The sequence below is a fragment of the Excalfactoria chinensis genome, chromosome 20, assembly GCF_039878825.1.
Source record: "Excalfactoria chinensis isolate bCotChi1 chromosome 20, bCotChi1.hap2, whole genome shotgun sequence".
In the NCBI taxonomy this organism is placed as follows: Eukaryota; Metazoa; Chordata; class Aves; order Galliformes; family Phasianidae; genus Excalfactoria; species Excalfactoria chinensis.
The window spans coordinates 158,148-166,408 of NC_092844.1; the positions used below are offsets into that span (position 1 = coordinate 158,148).

At 51.2% G+C, this 8,261-nt stretch overlaps 1 long non-coding RNA gene across 1 annotated transcript; it reads left to right on the forward strand.

Moving 5' to 3' along the window:
• The first annotated feature begins 4,782 nt into the window (after window positions 1-4,782).
• On the forward strand, window positions 4,783-6,421 carry LOC140261273 (uncharacterized). Its single transcript, XR_011905687.1, has 3 exons — window positions 4,783-4,940; window positions 5,882-6,005; window positions 6,312-6,421. It is a non-coding gene; the product is annotated as an uncharacterized lncRNA (long non-coding RNA).
• The last annotated feature ends 1,840 nt before the right edge of the window (window positions 6,422-8,261 follow it).

The following is an 8,261-nucleotide window of genomic DNA, read 5'->3' on the forward strand; positions in this document are numbered from 1 at the left end:
AAGTGCTGTTTAAAGGTTGCCTAGCTCTCATGGCCTCCCCATACCTTCAAGCAGTCCAGCCCATCAGATACCTCCAAGTAGGTCCAAAGGTCGAAGTCGAAGTTGGCTCTCTGAAAGTCCAGGGCAGCAATCCTACTTTTTGCCTCACTTCTTCCACCTAAGGTCTTGAACTCCAGCATCTCACGCCTGCTGACGACAAACTTCTCATCCCCAACAAGTCCATCCTTGTTGGAATAAACAAGGTCCTAAATCACCCCAACTCTTGTTGGCTTCTCCACCACCCACATGACAAAATTATCTTCAGCACATTCCAGGAACTGTCTGGACCGTGTGTGCCTGGCCACGTTGCTTATCCCATAGATATCTGGATGATTCAAGTCCCCCATGAGAACCAGTACATGGGACTGTAGAGCTACTTCCAGCTTCATGCAGAAGGCCTCATTGATTTCATCCTCCTGATCTGGTGACTCACCCCCACAACAGTGTCAGCCATACCAACCTACCACTTAATTCTCACCCAGCAAGCACTCCACACATTCTTCACCCTCTCCAAGATGGAGCTCAGTTCATTAAAGTTTCTCTCTCACATGAAGGGGCCACTCCTGCACCTCACTTCCCCAACCTGCCTTTCCTAAACAGCTCTCCACAACAGCATTCCACTCATGTCAGCTGTCCCACCACATCTCCATGACTGCAGTGAGATCACGGCCCTGTGACTGCACACACATCTCCAGCTCATCCTGTTTATTTCCCATGCTACACACACTGGTCTGCAGGCACTTTAGGGCAGCAGCAGGTGCAGTCACCCCTGGAGGGATGCAAGAAGATTTTGGATGGGGTACTGGCAACAGGACCCTCTCTGAGGAGTCCTCGCACAAACCTATGGGACAACTCAGAGGTTTTTCCCTGCAGTCTCCAGCAGTGAGAGAGGGCTCCCTCAGCCCTCTGTCACATCCACCTCCCCTCCCTTCCCCCTTTGGACCTAGTTTAAAGCCCTGGTAATCAATCCAAAGAGCTTGCTCCCCAGCACACATGAGCCCCACTTGCTCTGGCAAAGTCCATCAGGAGCCCACAGACCCAGTTTCTCTATGACCCCATTCCCTATGGCCCCATTCATTCCCTATGGCCCCATTCATTCCCTATGGCCTCATTCTCTATGGCCCCATTCATTCCCTGTGACCATTCCTAAGGTCCTGCCCATTCCTAGGGTTAGCCTGCCCAAGATCAAAATACCCAAAGCCTTGATCAAGAAGACTCTGCCCACTCAGTCAGGCAGCAAATGGGAGCCTCAGTGCCCCCAGCAAGAAGCCCCCAGTTACTAAGACTCTCCATCCCTTTTTGGTGGCACTGTTACTGATGCAGTGCCCTGTCCGGCCCCACTCTCTGTACCTGTTACTCTTTGCAATCTCAGTGTGCTTCTCCTTGCACGGGTTCTGACAGTTTTCATGACCCTCAGCCCTTCTGGCACAAGACACTCAATCTATTATGCAGGGACACTGCAGGGGTTGGTGGCACTGTGGGTTATGGGGGCAGATGCCTCCTTCACATTGAGCAGAAATAGGCAAATGAAGAGCAAGTGTGGGTAAATGCTGTCAGAATTCAGTCATAAGTGATGCCATCCTGCATTCCAGGTCCACAAAAGAAATCCTGTAGCACAGAGGAGGCACCTTAGCCTTGTGCATGAACCACTCAGCACTCACACAGATCACAGAATGACCCGGGTTGGAAGGGACCTCAAGGATCATGTAGTTCCAACCCCCCTGCCTAGCAGGGCCACCAAACATACGCCTTTACTAGATCAGGTTGCCCAGAGCCCTGTCCAACCTGGTCTTGAACACCTCCAAGGACGGGGCATCCACAGCCTCCCTGGGCAGCCTGTTCCAGGACCTAACCACTCTCCTAGTAAAGAACTTCCCCCTAACATCCAACCTAAATCTTCCCTCTTTTAACTTAAAACCATTTCCCCTAGTCCTGCTATTATCAGCCCTTTCGAAGAGTTTGCTCCCCTCCTGGGAGTAAGTTCCCTTCAGGTATTGAAAGGCTGCAATGAGGTCACCCTGCAACCTTCTCTTCTCCAGGCTGAACAAACCCAACTCCCTCAGCCTGTCCTCATAGGGGAGGTGCTCCAGCCCCCTGATCATCTTCGTGGCCCTCCTCTGGACCCTTTCCAAAATCTCCATATCTTTTTTGTACTGAGGGCTCCATACCTGGACACAGTACTCCAGATTAGGCCTCACAAGAGCAGAGTAGAGAGGGACAATCACCTCCCTATCCCTGCTGACCACCCCTCTCCTGATGGAGCCCAGGATCCCATTTGCCTTCCGGGCTGCCAGAGCGCACTGCTGGCTCATGTTAAGTTTCTCATCTATCAGGACCCCCAGGTCTTTCTCTGCCGAGCTGCTCTCAAGGACAACTCCTCCCAGCCTGTACAAGTGCCTGGGGTTCTTCCGGCCCAAGTGCAAAATCTTGCACTTTGCCGTGTTGAACCTCATTAGGTTCACCCGAGCCCAGCTTTCCAGCCTGTCAAGGTCCCTCTGAATGGCATCTGTTCCCTCCACCGTTATCAACTGCACCACTCAGCTTGGTGTTGTCAGCAAACTTGCTGAGGGTGCACTCCATTCCCTCATCGATGTCATTAATGCTACAGCATGGTGCCATTTCTGCAGGCAGCACAGATCTGCAGTGGACTTTCTTCACTCTTCCATCACACACGCACCCCTTCATGCAGCCCTATTTACAGGCAGGTACACACACCACAGCTCACAAGAGCTTCTTACCTGCACGGGCTTTCTGTTTTCCCCCTTGCCTAGCACCACTCCATGGACGCGCAGGCTCCATCCCTAAAACAAGAGATAGTGTGTTGATTTCACAGATGTCAGTAGCAGCACTGTCCTGTTAGCCATGTCCAGCCCCCAATAAAGAAAGACCCCGTTTTACGGCCAGAAGGGAAACTCACTTTTGCGTGGCAGTAAGGACGGTCCATCCCCATTGCGTCCCTCTGTGCGCTGCAAGGCGCAGCTGGATCTCTGGCAGCCTGCTGGCTGCAGTTCCCAAACACGGACAGCAGTGTTGCGCCGCCTCTGAAGAGAGAAAGGAAGAAACGCTGGTGGCAACGGGCAGCTGAGTTTGGCAGAGAGCTTCCAGATGGTGCCAGAGATGGGATATCAGAGTGCTGAGACATCATTGAGCACTAAGGGAAAATACAGCCCGAGCCTTGCCCGTGCCATTAGCCCGGGCTGCTGGCAGTGAGTGCAGAATCCAAGCGCTTCCTGAGGTCACAAAGGACCAGCAGGGCTCCCCCTGCTCCACTCCTTCCCCTTACAAATGAGAACAAGGAAGAAAAGTCAAGCCAAAGGAACCCGGCCGTACCTTTCCGCTCACAGAGCAGGCGTTGGATCCGTGCTTGTCTCCTTGCTGAGACATGACCGCCCAAGTCTCAGAGGAAGCCCAAGTTCTGAGGGCTCTCTCCACAGGAGCTTTCCCTGCTCTTGGAAAGAGCTTCACTCTTCCTAAGATTGCCTCGATCCCCCAGATCTCCCTTTGGACAGGAACCCTGCAGAAATCATCCACAAGTGAAAAGTCAGGAGGGAGAAGTACATTCCCAGCTTTCTTCTGCCATGCAATTGAGTCTGCTGTGGAGGGAAAGGTCTGGGAATCAGCTGGCTGCAAGAACGTCCCAACGCCAGCTGCAGCTTGTGTCTGACTGCCGTGGCTCGTGTCAGCAAGTGCTCTTCTCCATCTCCTCAGTAGCTCTGCACCCAGCCATCCGTGCGGCACTGAGGCACAAGTTGAGCTCTGTTTGCCCTCTCCTTCCTTTTGAATGGCGTTTCATCATCCTCACCCAAACACGGGTTGGAATCTCCACAAGAACCTCTTTCCCCTGGGAACAGCCATGCGGAGGGGCACTGCTGGAGCTGGGAACTCCTCCCCAGCCCAGCATTTCGGTTGGGACACCTCCCAGCAGCCAGCCAGCACCAAACCCAGCTCACCTGTTGGGCCCGCTCAGCCTAAGCTGCGCCCAGCTCACCAGCACAGCACAGCAGTGCTTCTGACAGGCTCTGCCAGGGTGATCTGTTCCAAGGAAGGCACAGAGCTCAGTCTCCGCGTGAGCACCAGCTCTGCTCACCAGCTGTGGGACAGATGCTCCCACCATGGCAACCACTGTGACCTCAGCAAGTGCTCGCATGGCTTCTGCGCTTTCATCATAAGGGAAGGGAATGGACGCCTCCTAGATCCAAATTGTAGGAAACCAACGCCAGGGTCACCCCATGGGGTGATCTGAAGTCAAACAGCAGGGAAGTGAAGGTGACTCTTGTGCAGCCCATTAAAAACCAGTCAAGATCAATGTGGCCTCATAGTGGTCAATGGAGTCCAAGGGAAGCTAGTAGGAATGAATAGGAATGCACATCTGTATGCCCCAAGGCTGGTGCTCGCCTCTCTGACTGTGGCATTATGGGATTTCTGCATACAAGCAACCAGACAAGGCTGAGCACACTCTCGTCTCTTGGCCATTCCCAGAAAGACCCAGAAGAGCTCAGTGTTCTCCTGCTGTTAGTTTCCATCCTCCAAGCACTTCCAAAGGCACGCTGCTCTGCAGAAAAAGCTGAGCTGTCCAGACAGTTTGCTCAGGAAGAATGCAGCAGTACCAGCGCACTTCATCCTGGGGGATCCGAATGCATTTGTGAAGAGGGAAAGCAGAGGGAAGAGAGAAAAAACAACAGGCAATAGCACTGCTGTCCACAGGGGGCGGGGCTTGAGGCAGGGCCTGTGCCAGAGGGGTCCTGCACAGTTAGAGCCAGCTCAGGGCCCAGAGCAGAGGGGGAGCAGGCAGAGGCAGGGCCTTGGGGCCCAGCATGGAGGAGGACCAGGCACGGCTGGGGTCACCTCAGGGCCCAGACCGGAGAGGGACCCGGCACAGCTGAGGCCACTGCAGGGCCCAGGTGAGAGGGGAACCCGGCACAGTCGGGGCTGCTTTGGGGCCCGGGCCGGAAGGGGGCCCGGCACAGCCAGGGCCTTGTGGCAGCACTCAGACTGCAAAGTTCAGCCTTGAACCAGAACCTCAAACGGTAACTGCAGTGAAAGGCAGGAGCAGATACGGCTGCTTTACTCTGCTTTAATTTCCTAGGAACATTCCTTGCTCCAACAGCCTGTTTGTGGCCACGCAATGCCAGCTGTCCTCCTGACAGTTCCTACCCATCCTTCCCCGAGTCCTTCTGCTAAGCACTGCTGAGTGCAGCTGAGTGACTGGCAGGGCTGCAGCCTGGCTGCACCTCTCCTACAGCTCATGTTTGAGGGCTGACTGCCCCTGGGTGGGATTTTTTTCTGATGATTTCTCCTCTGTGGAGTTTGTTCTGTGCGCTTCCGTCCTCAGAGGTGGGTGAGCCATTCTTTCCTTGACTTTGTAATATATTCCCATTGTGCCATTTTTCTGCTGTTACAGATGCTATGTGTTTTTTTTTTTTCTATTTGTTTTGTCTGTTTTGTTTTGTTGTTGTTGTTGTTGTTGTTTGTTTGTTTGTTTGTTTGTTTTTAAACTTTGATTTCCTGGTCTTTGCCTTGCTTTTTTTTCTTTATTGGTCTTTGTATTGCTATTTTTTATATATCTTTTCTTTTTCCTTTTACTGTGTTATGTTCTACTTTACGGTGACATTTGCAAGAGATTGTGAATTCTCCTGGTTCAAACTGCAGTCAGCTTAATCAGATGTGTAAGAAATATATAAGGGCCGCTGAGGCCAGGCTGGATTTGCATTTCTTTATGAACTGGGGCGTTGCTGCAAATGTACTTGTCTGCTGTTTTGTCTCTTTTGTGGTTGTTCAAGAATATTAGAACATGTTATGTCAGTGCTTGTTGTCATCCTGCTTTCTCTTCTCTATCTTGCAGGTCAGCTCATGCAGGTCAGCTCGTGCTAGAAGTCGATGGTATCAGTGTATGAATCAAGGTCAGTTTAGGAGCAGCTGCTGATGGAAGGAATCAAGACCAGGCTGATAAATGGAAGCATCTCCTGGTAAGGTGTCAGAGGTGGCAATAATGATGTCTGTCATCTTGAAAACCAGAGGGCAGGCTCATCCAAGTGCTTGCTGACTGATGCTTGGGAGTATCGTGTTCTCCAGCTGAACAATAAGAAAGCTAAATATGCTGAGCCATTACAGCTTGTGCTGAAGTTGAGAATGTGCTCCCAGATGTTTCCTTTAGTGGTAAATCATGTTCTGGCACTGTGATAGTCCTATCTGTGGCATGATCTGGAGAACCGTGTCTGGTTGCAAGCCTTGTGTGCCTGTTTCCATGAACCTTGCTTTCTTTCTCTCTTCAGAGTAAGCGCAGGGTGCTTCCTTGCTGTTGGTGGATTCATCCAGGCTGTCAGAAGGCCAATTGCAGTGTTCATAACATGGAGGGACACAATGGGAATGGACTGTCGTTACCACCAGGCAAAAGTGAGTTTCTTATGTCATGAATGATCTAATTTTGATTATTCTGAGCAGCTGCAGTGTGGTAGAGGATGTCACAAAACCAGTTATTTGGGAGCGCAGGGAAGAGTGACGAGAAGTGCAAAGGTAGTTTCTGTTTTGGCTGTCAAAACGGTGGAGTTTTTTTGGGAGGGCAATGTCTGGGCTTCCTGTAAGCAGGCCCCCTCTGAGAGATTGGGCTTTGCTTGCTGCTTTGTTGTGCCTACCTGCGTGCTCCCTGTGCTTGCTGCGTCTGATACCAGTGGTCATGGAACAGGCTCCCCAGGGCTGTGAACCTGGCCCTGAGCTGCTGCAGCTTAAAGGACGTTTGAATTTGTGTTGTCCTTCCTGGATCATTGGGTTGGACTTGATGATCCTTGTGGTTCCCTTATTGATCCACGTGAGATCAATACAGAGATGAATACAGAAATTAAGGTAGGGTTGTGCTGCACGAATTTGAATGTCTTAGGAGAACGATCTTGCTTAGGATAGGGTATCTACCACACTGCTGATTGTCATCGCCCCTCACCCTTTGTGAGCAGCTGGTTACTTGCTTGAGCAGTGGTGTGGGGGGCACATTGCACTTGCTGTTACAGCCTCATAGAAATGTGGTTATTTTTAGAATGAATGTTCTCACTGCTGGAGGACTCGTGTCATTCTTGCATCCCACTCTAGCGGATCCTGTCATGTGATTTGAGAGCACAGGCTGAGAGTGCAGGCTTGTTGGATTTCATTTGATCTTTCCTATTGACAGGAACCAATGGGTGGCTTCCAGAATAGTTCAAGATGTCTCTGTTAAGATCGAGTTTTGCTGCACGTAACCAGAACCCCGAGCTCTGGATATTGTGCTGCTGATACAGCCAGTCTTTCCAATCAGCTGAAGAAGTAGGCTTAGGAACACAGAGCGTAATTCCTAGCTGCAGTAGATGATAGTGTAGCTTGAGAAAGGCTGCCTGTGGGGCCTCAGGTAGTTTAGATCTTAGTAGCATCTGGTATTCTAAAGCGTAACTAATTCAGCTGATGTACTTCTATCTGTAGTGTTGCCTCTTCATTGTTGGTTTGTAATTTCAGCAGCCAGCCCAGCAAAGACTACTGGTTGGCAGATAGGCTTCTGTACTTAGTCTTGGAAGGCAGGAGGATGCAGAGAGTAACATTTTGCTGTAGGCAGAGTGATTTTAGAAACTGCAGAAGGTCAATTTCAATGGGATCATAGAGTCATAGAATTGCTCAGGTTGGAAAAGACCTTAAAGGTGGCTAAGTCCAACCATAACCTAACCAAACTTACCCTAAACCTGACAACCTGCTGCCAAATCATGTCCCTGAGCACCACATCCAAATGGTTCTTAAACATGTTCAGGGATGGCGACTCAACCACCTCCCTGGGGAGCCTATTCCAGTGCTTAACACACCCTTCTGTCAAGAAGTTTTTCCTGATATCCAGCCTAAACTTCTCCTGGTGCAGCTTGAGGCCATTTCTCCCTGTCCTGTCACCAGTGAGAAGAGACCAGCCCCGCTCTCACTGTAAGCACCTTTCAGGTATCTGGAGAGAGCAATAAGGTCTCCCCTCAGCCTCCTTTTTCCCAAACTGAACAGCCCCAGTTCCTTCAGTCATTCCCTGTAGAGCGTATTCTCCAAGCCTTTCACCAGCCTTGCTGCCCTTCTTTAAACCTGCTCCAGCACCTCCTTTCTGACTTGGGGTGCCCAAAACTGAACACAGTACTGGAGGTGAGGCCTCACCAGGGCCAAGTGCAGGGGCAGGATGACTTCCCTAGTCCTGCTCACCACTCCATTCCTGACCCAAACTAGGATGCCATTGG